The sequence below is a fragment of the Neofelis nebulosa genome, chromosome 1 (genome assembly GCF_028018385.1).
Source record: "Neofelis nebulosa isolate mNeoNeb1 chromosome 1, mNeoNeb1.pri, whole genome shotgun sequence".
Lineage (NCBI taxonomy): Eukaryota > Metazoa > Chordata > Mammalia > Carnivora > Felidae > Neofelis > Neofelis nebulosa.
This window is the reverse complement of record NC_080782.1, coordinates 206,509,254-206,521,297: the sequence shown is the minus strand read 5'-3', so window position 1 is coordinate 206,521,297 and position 12,044 is coordinate 206,509,254.

Sequence of the window (12,044 nt, the reverse complement as noted above, 5' to 3'; positions counted from 1 at the left end):
TATACATGAAAATCTGTCTTTTCCAGCTTTAGAGGCCGCCTACATTCCTTGACTCATGGCACCTTTCCTTCCTGTTGCAAGCCAGTGTCATTTCACTGCTCTGACCATTCTTTTGCAGTCACATTGCCTTCTGTCTAATACAGCTAGGGAGTTTCTCTACTTTTATAGACCCATGTGAGTATATTGGGCCCCCCTTCATAACCTACAGGTATCTTCTCTCCTCAAGGCCCTTAGCTTTAATTACATCCAAAAAGTCTTATCTACCATGTAAGGTGACATATTCACAGCTGTAGGAGTTTAGGACGTGCACGTCTTTTGGGGACCGTTATTCTCCCCACCACAATATTTAAATCAGTAGTTCTCAATATAAATTTGTTAATGTCTAATATTTTTCAAAATGTGGAAACCTAGACTCACACTGTTTACATCACCTGAGAACCTATTGAATCAAAGACTATAGAGGTGGGTCCAGCAAACTCTGTTTCTAAGCCTTCCAGGTGTTTCTAATATACAATAAAGTTTGAGAACATTCTAAACCATCCTTATACTTAGCAAGTTTCCAGGAGTTAGCTGCATGAGTTTGAGGTAATCCAATTATTCTTCAACAGGAAGCACTACAGCTGGGTAGCAATCCTAGGAATCAGAGAAGGTCAGTGTACAAGTGCTTATTAAAGCTGGATGTCTGAGTATCCCTGTTATCATTATATTTTCAGAGACTATTGGAAACAACTGAAAAAGTCATCCTCTCCAATTGCAGCTTAGAGAGTTGTTGAAGGTAGGCTTTCAAAGAGGAGGGAGATAAAAATAATATATTCCATAAATTGCATTTTAAATCTATTTCAGAAGAAAATGCTTTCCTGAAGCTGGTGGCTAGTATTATGAATTAGAGTAGTTTGAAGAAGCCATTTCTCCTTTTAATCCATTTCTATTTTCCACTCTATAACCAACCACTTAAGTGTTTATTCATGTCAATGCTAAGACTATCACCAAGTGGGCAGTATGTAGAGGCTATGGGACAGTCACTGCCCTTAAAAAACTGAAAATATTTCATGGAAGGTATGACTAATACCTAACGAAAGACAGCATTTTAAGACAGTATTCTGCAGCGTATAATTATCTCAGATAAAATGTTTACTTGGTAATATAGTTGAAGTGTTTGTCATAACCTGAGATCTCACAAATATTTCCAGAGTTTAATACCTTTGTGAAATTCTCTGCCAGATAGGGGTAAATGCTTTAAGTGAATCCAGCTGATGTGCGAGATTTACAACTCACTCAAATGCCATCTTTATTTTTATTTCTACTTCTACGATCCTGTAGATAATTTTGCATATCTACCTTTGCATAGGAAAACAACCCCTGACAGCTGTGACCTGGCCTAGCACTAGCAGCTTGGCCTCGAAGTTGTTAGCCAGAGGTCCAGCTGTCATATTCTCCTGGCGAACATAATTTCATAGAACACTAATATCAGACAAGGCAACGCCGACTGCAAGGGGTCAAGACAAAAAAACAGAAGAGCCTTGTAAGCATATCCAAGCAGAGAGGAAAGCAACAATTATGTCCAAATCATAAAATTGATCATCCATTCTCCTATACTGTATGGCTATGACGGGGAGTATAATTTAGCTATAAAATCTAGACTATTGCCATTTAGGAAAGGCCAAGTAGTTTTACTTTGAATAAAATTTCTCTACTTACGTATTCCCTAATCTGTCCTATCTTTGTGTGACAAAAATCTAAAATATCTCATTGAATGGGTACAGGTTATTTAGACCTGAAAAAGACCTAGACATAAAATTAATGTCCTAACCAATCTTTGTCATAGTCATTATTTTGTGCATCAGATCCCAGTGACAAGGTCTTTAATCAATAGGAGAAATGGTCAGGTCAAAGTGTAAAGACACATTTTCAACTCAATTCACATATGGCACATTGAATTGATTGCTAAACTCAACACGAGTTCTAATACACAGCATACGTTGTTGCATTGCCAGAATGTAGTACGTAGATCTATAGATTTGGGTCAAAAATGTTGCACAGTCACATACTAAACCATTGCACATATAAATGCTATCTGATTTTTCTGTTTCCCCTTTAAATAATGTTTTCTCTTTTTATCTGTCATCTATCTTCTATGCATTTTCTACCTGTAATGTTTGTATATACACACATGTATTTAATGTCAGTTTATAGTTCTGTCTTTTCATATTGGGAGTCAATTTTCCAACTTAGTTTCCAGGATGACTTAGTCATCATATAACAAAAACACAGATACATTTAAAGGTTATATGTTTTCAAATGTGCATCATTTATTTTGCTGGGTGATTTTTTCTTAGTTAATTGAATGAAACAGAGATAACAAATGTTTACATTCTTTTTAAGTTGTTTGTATTTTCTTTATATATAATAGTTTCCCTTAGTAAATTTAATGTTTATTTATTTTTGAGAGAGAGAGACAGAACATGAGCTGGGAAGGGGCAGAAAGAGAGGGAGACACAGAATCCCAAGCAGGCTCCAGGCTCTGGGCTCCAATCCACGAGCCAGGAGATCATGACCTGAGCCGAGCCCACGTCAGCCGCTTAACCAACTGAACCACTCAGGCACCCCCCTTACTATATTTAAATGCAACTTTCTATCGACTTGTATGCCTATATGCATGTAGGCACACATATGCATGTATATATTTATACATCTATACATAACATTTATTTTACAGTTCATATCTATCTTCCCATAAGCATAAATCATGTCTTTGTTCAATCTCATTTTGGTAATGTATATGAAATTCTGAGACATTTGAGTATTAGGTCTTTCTTATCACTAATGTTTCTTATTTTGTTGGTCTGAACTTTTCTCTGTTATAGAACAGCGTACATTGGGGAGAATATTCTCCATTCTTTGTCAATAATATATTCCAGAAATGGGGTACCTGTTTTATTACCTTGCTCACTTGGCCCTGCGTTTACTCTCCAGAGCTAAAGTGAACTACATGATTCTAATATATGCTGATGACCATTATAATGACCAAAATTGAGAAAGCTAATCAGGGAGAATTAAGTCAGTATACAGAGAGAAATAAAAACGGGAGTGGAGACAAGTGCTGGATTGTAGTATAAATTATAGTTCTCAATACACTTAAGGTTAAGTTGTATACTTGTCTTTCCTAGAGTTCAGTTACAGGAAACAATATATTCTTCTCTATCCCTAAGCTATGTTGAGCTGATTTTTCCATCACAATTAATTTTTGTGAGAAATTGATTTGCATTTCAGAGGCATCTCTAGTTTTGTGGGAATTAAAGGGAAAAAATTATTAAGGACACTCTACTATGTGGAAAGTACTCTTCTAGGCATAAGATCTCATAATTTTTAATATTTGTGTGTTTGCATGCATGAATACAAACATACTTATTTTTCATAGTGTGTAGCTGTCAAAACACACACACACACACACACACACACACACACACACACACACACACAAATAGGGGAAAAGCCACAATAAATTTAGGACTGAAAGTAGACTTGACAAAAGCTACAGGGACTCAGAGGGGCGACTCATACTCCACAAAGACACTGTGAACTGTTCTCAGTCCTGGGCAGCAGGGAGGAAGTAGTGATCAGGATATTCTGACCCTCACAAGCCGTTGGCATTTCCAACGACTGAAATTCCTGGGTGGGCGGCTAAAATCTTACTTGATTTGCATGACCAGAAAATCTCTAGATTTCATGAACAGAGATCTGACCTGAATCACCGCAATAACAAGTTACAGGCCCACAGACAAGTTCAGACTGAACCAAGTTCACGACCTGAGAGTACCTTGAAATAAAGAAATGATGGCGCCACTTGAGGAAGCATCCTGCTTATAGATCGAGACATTCTGCATTTCTCCCCAACCTTCTCTAAAGAGACGTATAGCCATTTACTAGGGTCACTATGCATTGGGGAAAAGAAGGGGATAATGAGATATTTTGGATATTGCTATATGTATTGCTCTGAGCTGACAATTATTGGTGGCACTGTCATGGTCCATAGTCATTCTAGGGCCTTAGGGAGGTTATGTGGTTTTTAAAATTTTTTTTTAAATGTGCATATATTTTTTAGAGAGAGAAAGAGAGACATAGCACAAGTGGGTGAGGGGCAGAGAGAGAGGTAAACATAGTATATGAAGCAGGCTTCAGGCTCGGAGCTTTCATCAGAAGACCCTGACATGGGGCTAAAACTCATGAACTGTGAGATCGTGAACTGAACCTAAGTCAGACCCTTAATTGATGGAGTCACACAGGCACCTTTGGAGGTTATATTGTGAACAGAGTTTTGGCTTGAGCCCTTCTCACAGTCGACCCAGTGTGCGATGAATCCTCTGTGTGATTATCTTCCCAGTCCAGAATGCCTAATAGGGATAGACATACTTAGTAACTTACAGAATGCAGTATTTCCGACCTATGGAGTGAGGAATATGATGTTAGAGTCAGACAAATGGAGCCACCAGAAATTCCTCTCAACTACAAACATATTAAAATATATACCACATTACTGGAGGGATTGCAGAGATTAGTGCCACCATTAAAAACTTGAAAGATGCGGGGATAATGATTACTACCACATACTCATTCACTTACCTATTTGGTCTCTGTAGAAGACAGAAATTTTAGATACTAGTTGTAAAATTAACTGGGTCTTTATTCTCATTACGATTGCTCTTCCAGATGTGATTTCATTGCTGGAACAGATCAACACTTCTGCTGGGACCTGGTAAGTGGTTATTCATCTGGCAAATGTTTTTGTTTGTTTGTTTATTCTTGTTCGTTAAAAGATACCGGAAGCTATTTTCTTCCAGCTGCTAAGGCCAGCAATACAACCTCTCTGTCCTCCACTGGGGCTGTCTCAACTGTCCATTCTTGGTTACCTGTCTTTGCTACAGGACATTATGCTCCCCTATTACATTGATTATAACATGTTCTTTTCACCTAATAGCAAAAAGTAGCATATATTTTAGAATCAGTTGTAAGGTAAATGTATGCCGATGAGTGGGAAATAAATCTCATAAAATTTTAGGGGTCTTTCACCCAGGTAAAATATCGTGGGGTCCAGTTGTTCAAGACATGGAGATCTATTTCTTAAATGGACACATTTCTGCATCTGAGACCTTATACTACAAGAAAAAGAGACAGTGCTTAGTGGGCCTTTTGGATATCTCTGCCCCATTTACCAAGTAATCCTTGTTACCAGTTTTGAACAGGAATTAGAACAATAAACATCCCTGCAACAGTATGGTGATCCGTAAAAACTATTCTGCTACTTGGGCATATGGCCCAGAAGATGCAGTTTTCCTTGAAGTACTTTTGGCAAAATAGGAATATTACCTGGACCTTTGGGCTGCTCCCTAGAAATTTGTAGTAATGTATGCCTTACTCAGCAGATAATAATTCTCTTTTTGAGGGGCACTTGGGTGGCTCAGTCGGTTGAGTGTCCGACTTCAACTCAGGTCATGATCTCGCAGTCTGTGGGTTTGAGCCTTGCGTCGGGCTCTGTGCTGACAGCTCAGAGCCTGGAACCTGCTTCAGATTCTGTGTCTCCCTCTCTTTCTGCCCCTCCCCTGCTCATACTCTGTCTCTGTCTCTCTCTAAAGTAAATAAACATTAAAAAAATAAAAAAAATAATTCTTCTTTTGAAAAATGGTTTCTGACTATCTTCAGGGCTTTAGGAAAGGCAGAACACTTGACCATACAACCTAAAATTACCATGTGTCCTGACATCATGAATTGGGCGTTCTGTGACCTACCCATCCTTAAAGGCAGATATGCACAGTAATATTCCACGATCAAACAGAAATGGTAGATACAAGATTGGTCTTGAGTAGGTCCTCAAGTCTTAAGTAGGTGGCAAGACCTGTGGCCCAGATGTCCATGGCCCGTTCTTCTACTGTATTGCCTCTTTCTTATCAATCTACACCTGTGAGCTCAGTGGAATTCAGTTGAATATTGGGGGACAATTCTCCATGGCTCTCCGGTATTTCCATATACCTTGTGAAAAACGGCACTGACTAGTTTTTCAAAGGATGTTTGTAGAGCATAGAGCCTTGGAAGATAAAGGCTATCCATCGTGTGCAGGTAGCAACTAATCCCATTTGAATCACTTTTTAGGAATTGGGGTTCAGAGAACCTGCACAAATGCAGATACTCTGGCTACTACCATTTTTGTGACTAATAACTCATTTGTCCCTGACCTAGTATACTGACATTTCTCTCCACTATGTCTCAAAGTATGGGAGACTAACTTGTGAGCTTACAACCAGAGTAAAACTTCAGATCCTTCGTAGTTAATGAGAGATTTTGCATTGACAATAAAGTGCTCCCAGAGACGTGGCTTTGTGAAAGACAAAGGATGGAAGCCTTGTGAGCATGTGCAAGGAATATGAAAATTCTCATTCAGAGCCATTAGCAAATATTCTCACCTAAGTGGTGAGTGAGTGGGAATGTCCACCAGGGAGTGAGTGGGAGTGTTGATAAGGGTCCCCCACTTTGCCACCTGTTAATGAATGTTTCAAGGAAGAACAGTGAGAGGAAAAGTTTGCCCAAATGGTGTTTTGATCGTTGCGCACTCTCCTTCAGGCAGGAAGGAGGAGGTATGTTATTATGACAACAGGGAAGTAAGTCCTGCAACCCCAGATTAAGCACAATGTGGCTATACCAGTTGAATCAAGAAGTCCCCAAAGCTGAAATACATGGCGTTAGGAATGAAGATATAGAGCTTTAGGGGAATTGAAAACATGAGAGGTTGGTTTGGTTGAGCTATGTGGGCAGCTTCTTACAACAGAAATTAAATGTAATGCCTTGTTGACTGGCGTGAAGTGTTTCTCCCCCTTCACACCCTCTTTCCCTCCCACCCACTCTTATCTGATGTTTGCTACTTTAAGGAGGAAGATGCTTAAAAGTGAGGCCAAGGTTCACAGTTAGACTGTTTTCGGTTATGTTAGCTATAATACTATCATGTTATGTGGAATCAGGCTTTGGCTTTTGTCTTTATTTTGAGGTTGTGTATGGACGGCTGTGTATGTATGGATGCCAAGATAGATTTGTTTTGTGTCAGTGTAGCTCAACTGCAACAGAACTTCCTTCCTCATATGTAGCTTTTCTCAGATTGGTTATAAGAAATCTGCACAATATTTGGAAGGTGGAAATTTAAACAGTGGCCATTTTTATGCTTGGGAATCAAAGTTTAGCCACTGTTGCAATTCATGTATGCTATGGTCAGTCAGCTGACACTCGATGTTGGTACATGGTGGCAGGTCCTCCAGCCTCATCTAGGTCACTATTTTCTGCCTCTCGGACTCCTGGACCAGTTGAAACGTCACCATTTTCTCCTGCAGGTCACTCAGACCTTTGAAGTTGGAAGCTTAGATATATGGTGGGAGGCTAATGTGGGTTTCATTTTATCCTTGTGAGTTCCAACTAGTAGCGTGGGTTCCAGTGTGTGCTCCGTCTTCTCTGCCTTTCATGCATCTTCCTTCCCAAATGCCTGCACTGCAGATGCAGTTGCTACCCAGTGCTGGACCAGACATCAACTCGACATCAACTCAACAGAATTACATAAACTGCTTATCTAATTAACTATTTTAGGTCAAATTTATATAATAATCCCCTTAGTTGACATCACTTTTAGTAGTTCTCCTTCTCTAATCAAATTATGACCCATTCAAAGGAAGAGAAAAGAAATGATACTCTCAGTAGATGCATTTTATCGTGTGTGTGTGTGTGTGTGTGTGTGTGTGTGTGTGTGTAAGAGTTAGTAGTTAGTAGATATGGCAAAGGACTACCTTAATTTGTTAAGGAGTATTTCTAAAATATCTCCACTAAATACCATACATAACAGTGAAAGATTGAAAGTGTTCATCTTTTTTTTAAGTTGTATGTATGTATGTATGTATTTTGAGAGAGAGAGAGAGAGAGAGAGAGCACAAGAGGGGAGGGGCAGAGAGAGGGGGGAGAGAATTTCAAGCAGGTTCTGTGCCCTCAGAGCAGAGCCCCATGTGGAGCTCAAACTCACTAACTGTGAGATCATGACTTGAGCTGAAACCAAGTGTCAGATGATTAACCGACTGAGCCACCCAGGCTCCCTGAAAGTATTCATCTTAAGATCAGAAATAAGGCAAGTGTGCTTACTATTACCACTCGTGTTCATTATATTACTATAAATTCTAGCTTGCATAATAAGGCAGGAAAATATAAATTATAAGATTTAGAAAAGAAAAAAATAAAATGCTCCTTATTTGGAAATGACTTAGAGTATATGTAGAGAATCCAAGATAATCTAGAAATAAACTGTTACAGTTGAAGAGGATAAAATTTCCAGGGAACTGTATGCCAGGCCAATTAAAAATATGATTATATTTTTACAAATTGGCAATGAAAATTCAAACGTGAAATTTAAGGATTGATAGCATTTTAGTAGTAGTAAATAACTTCATTTAATTAAAAATAAAACTAATGCGATATTTGCAAAACCTCTATATTAAAATGAATATAAGAATTTTATAATATTTATATATGAGTGTTTATTAGTCTACCTGGGTTGCCATAACAAAATACCACAGACTGGGTGACTTAACTGACAAACATTTATTTTCTCACAGTTCTGGAGGCCAAGGTCTAAGCCCAAAGTGCCAGGGATGGTTTCTGGGTGAAACCTCTCTTTCTGGTGTGAATATGGCCACCTTTTTGAGGTGTCATCACCACATCTGTGGCACAGAGGCAGAGAGAAAGATGTCTTTGTCTCACTTTCTTTTCTTACAAGGATGTCTACCCCATGGAATTATAGCCCCACTCTTTTGGTTTCGTTTCACTTTAATTGCCTCCCTAAAGGCCCTATGTCCAAATACAGTCACATTTGGGGATTAGGACTTCAATATATGAATTTTGAGGAGACAGAGTTCAGTCCACAACAGACTGTTTATTTTTATACTATTTACAGTAGCCAAAAACAGGAGACAGCCCAAGTAACCACCAACAGTAAAATGGATAATTGTATTTTGTTTTCCTTCTTAGTATGGACTATAGGGCAACAATAAATAAGAAAGAAATTTTGGGGCACCTGAGTAGCTTAGTCGGTTAAGCATCCAACTTCGGCTCAGGTCATGATCTCACAGTTCGTGGGGCTCGAACCCACAATTCGTCAGGCTCTGTGCTGACAGCTCAGCACCTGGAGCCTGCTTTGGATTCTGTGCCTCCCTCTCTCTCTCTCTGCCACTCCCTTGCTCATACTCTGTCTCTCAAAAATAAATAAACATTAAAAAAATTAAAAAAAAAAGAAATTTTGCTACCCAAAGTATGAATATTACAAGCCTACTTAACAGATACTAATTAGTACAGAATATAGGTTTCCATGTATAAATAGACAAAAATAATCTGTCATGATAGAAGACAGTATACCAGTTACCTTTGTAGGAGATACAGTAACTAAAGGAGATTAAGCCAAGTATGGAATGTTGGAAATGTCATGTTTCATCACCTGTGCTGTGATTACACAAATGTGTTTATTTGGTTAACATTCGTTCAGCTGTATGCTCATGCTTTTTTTAATCTTTTTGATACCCGTGGTGAAATGTATTTCAATAAAAAGTTATTTTATCTATCTACCTATCTACCTACCTATCTATATCTATATCTATATCTATATCTATATCTATATCTATATCTATCTATATATTATCTATCTATCTATCTATCTATCTATATCTATGTCTATCAATCTATCTATCATTTATCATCTTATTTATTTTAGAGACAGAGAGACCACAAGAGGGAAAGAGGGGCAGAGAGACAGCAAGAGAGAATCTTAAGCAGGCTCCACATTGAGTGCAGGGCTCAGTCCCACAACCCTGGGATCATGATCTGAGCTGACATCAGGAGTCAGAAGCTCAACAGACTGAGCCACCCAGGTGCCCCAATAAGAAGTTATCTTAAAACGAACAGTAAAAATGAGGGAAATCTCACTCTTAGAGGCACTAGTTCTGCTGTCATTGAAATTTTGGTTTTAAGCGAGCCAAGTTACTAATAAAATAAAAGCTCTGCCTGAAAGCTTACATAATGAGTACATCAATTAAAAACAAATAAAAGCAGGGCACAGGGGTGGCGCAGTTGGTTAAATGACTAGCTCTTGATCTCAGCTCGGGTCATGATCTCACAGTTGGTGGGACTGAACCCCGTGTTGGGCTCCACTCTGACACACAGAGCCTGCTTGGGATCCTCTCTCTCCCTTTCTCATGACCACTCTCTTGCTCATGCTCTCTCTCTCAAATAAATAAATAAATGTTAAAAAAAAAAAGCAAGAAAAGCTTTATTTATTATTATTATTTTTAAAACAAAAACTTTAGTTTTATCATCCCCCACTGTCTCACTTAGCATGCTTCCCAGTACATTCTTCTTACGTATGTACATTCTTGCCTTGTTTACAACCCTTTTATAAAAAATGTCCTCTGTCTCCAAACTGCAATAGTATATTCTGTTATTCAAGAAATGCTTAATTTCCTGTATCATGTGTTTTTAAAAAAATTACTATGGAAAGTGTTCTTTCTCTGCATCCATGTTTTACAGAAGCCTTTTAACGTCATCTCTGCCCAAAGAGGACATTCACATCTCTCTGGGACACTTACTGGTTTTGTTTGATAGTCTAGGTGTTTTAAATGTGCCTTATATCTTTAATCATAGGCTGTATAAAACAAAAATATCATGAGCACATAATAATGTTTGGAAGAAAGAAAAGAGCTGAGTAAGAGTTGTTAAAGTAAATTAGTTAAATTTTGAATATAAATTAACTTAGTGGGGCGCCTGGGTGGCGCAGTCGGTTAAGCGTCCGACTTCAGCCAGGTCACGATCTCGCGGTCCGTGAGTTCGAGCCCCGCGTCAGGCTCTGGGCTGATGGCTCGGAGCCTGGAGCCTGTTTCCGATTCTGTGTCTCCCTCTCTCTCTGCCCCTCCCCCGTTCATGCTCTGTCTCTCTCTGTCCCAAAAATAAATAAAAATAAAAAATGTTGAAAAAAAAAATTTAAATTAACTTAGTTAAAATTAGGATAGAAAAAGTTTCCCAGGAAATGAAGCAGAAGGAAGATAAATTTTAATTGGGGGTTTCTATTGATAGTTTTTAAATATGTGGCAGCATTTTTTGAATGGTCTAGTGGACCCTAGACCTCTTAGAAGGATTCTCTGAAGTACAGAAATGTAGAAGTGAGAAAATGCTGAATATAACCTGGCCAGATAGATGCACACTTATTTTTGGAGCTTTCTTTGTTTCCACCTAATTCCACTTTGTATATTGCCCAAAATGATTAAGTCAGATTTGTTTCTTTAATCTTTTAAAGCATGTGTCAAATTTATTTTATCAGAATTACTTATAGTAAAAGAAAGATTCAGCGAGGTTAATGTAATGCTATATTAATACAGAAACTTGTCTAGCTCTACAGATTGGTTGTTAATCACTTTTTTCAAATGTCATACCTACATTAAATGAGAATGTTTATGTGTTCTTTGCTCACTAAATAAGGATAAATAGGTTATTTCTTAACTTTTAAACATATGGGACTCAAAGTTTAAAAGGTATTTCCAGAGTTACTGGAGAAACAGTCTAATGCACTAAAAAAATACTTGTGACTAATAAGAAAATTTCAAAAACCCTAGTACTTTGTGCCTAAGGTCCTTATTGTTAAGAGTACTGAACATTTTGTAAAGTAGTAATCCTGCGATAGTGTATCTCAATGAGGCTCCCAAGTGATTTTAAGAATCTCATTAATCAAAATAATATTTCTAGGGGCATTTTCTCATGAAAGAAATATAAACTATTTTTCAGAGGTATGGGGTAGAAGAAAAGCTTATCCCTTTTTCTAATTTGCAATCTCTCATGAACTCTTCAAAATCTGAATAGTCCTGATACCCAATGTAATACGGAACTACCTGTGAACTTCGTTTTCGTCTCTGTTGCCCCTGACAGTAGTAATGTAATATTTGGATGTATATTTTTGGTTTAGACTCGTCATAACTCCCCGAATAGTT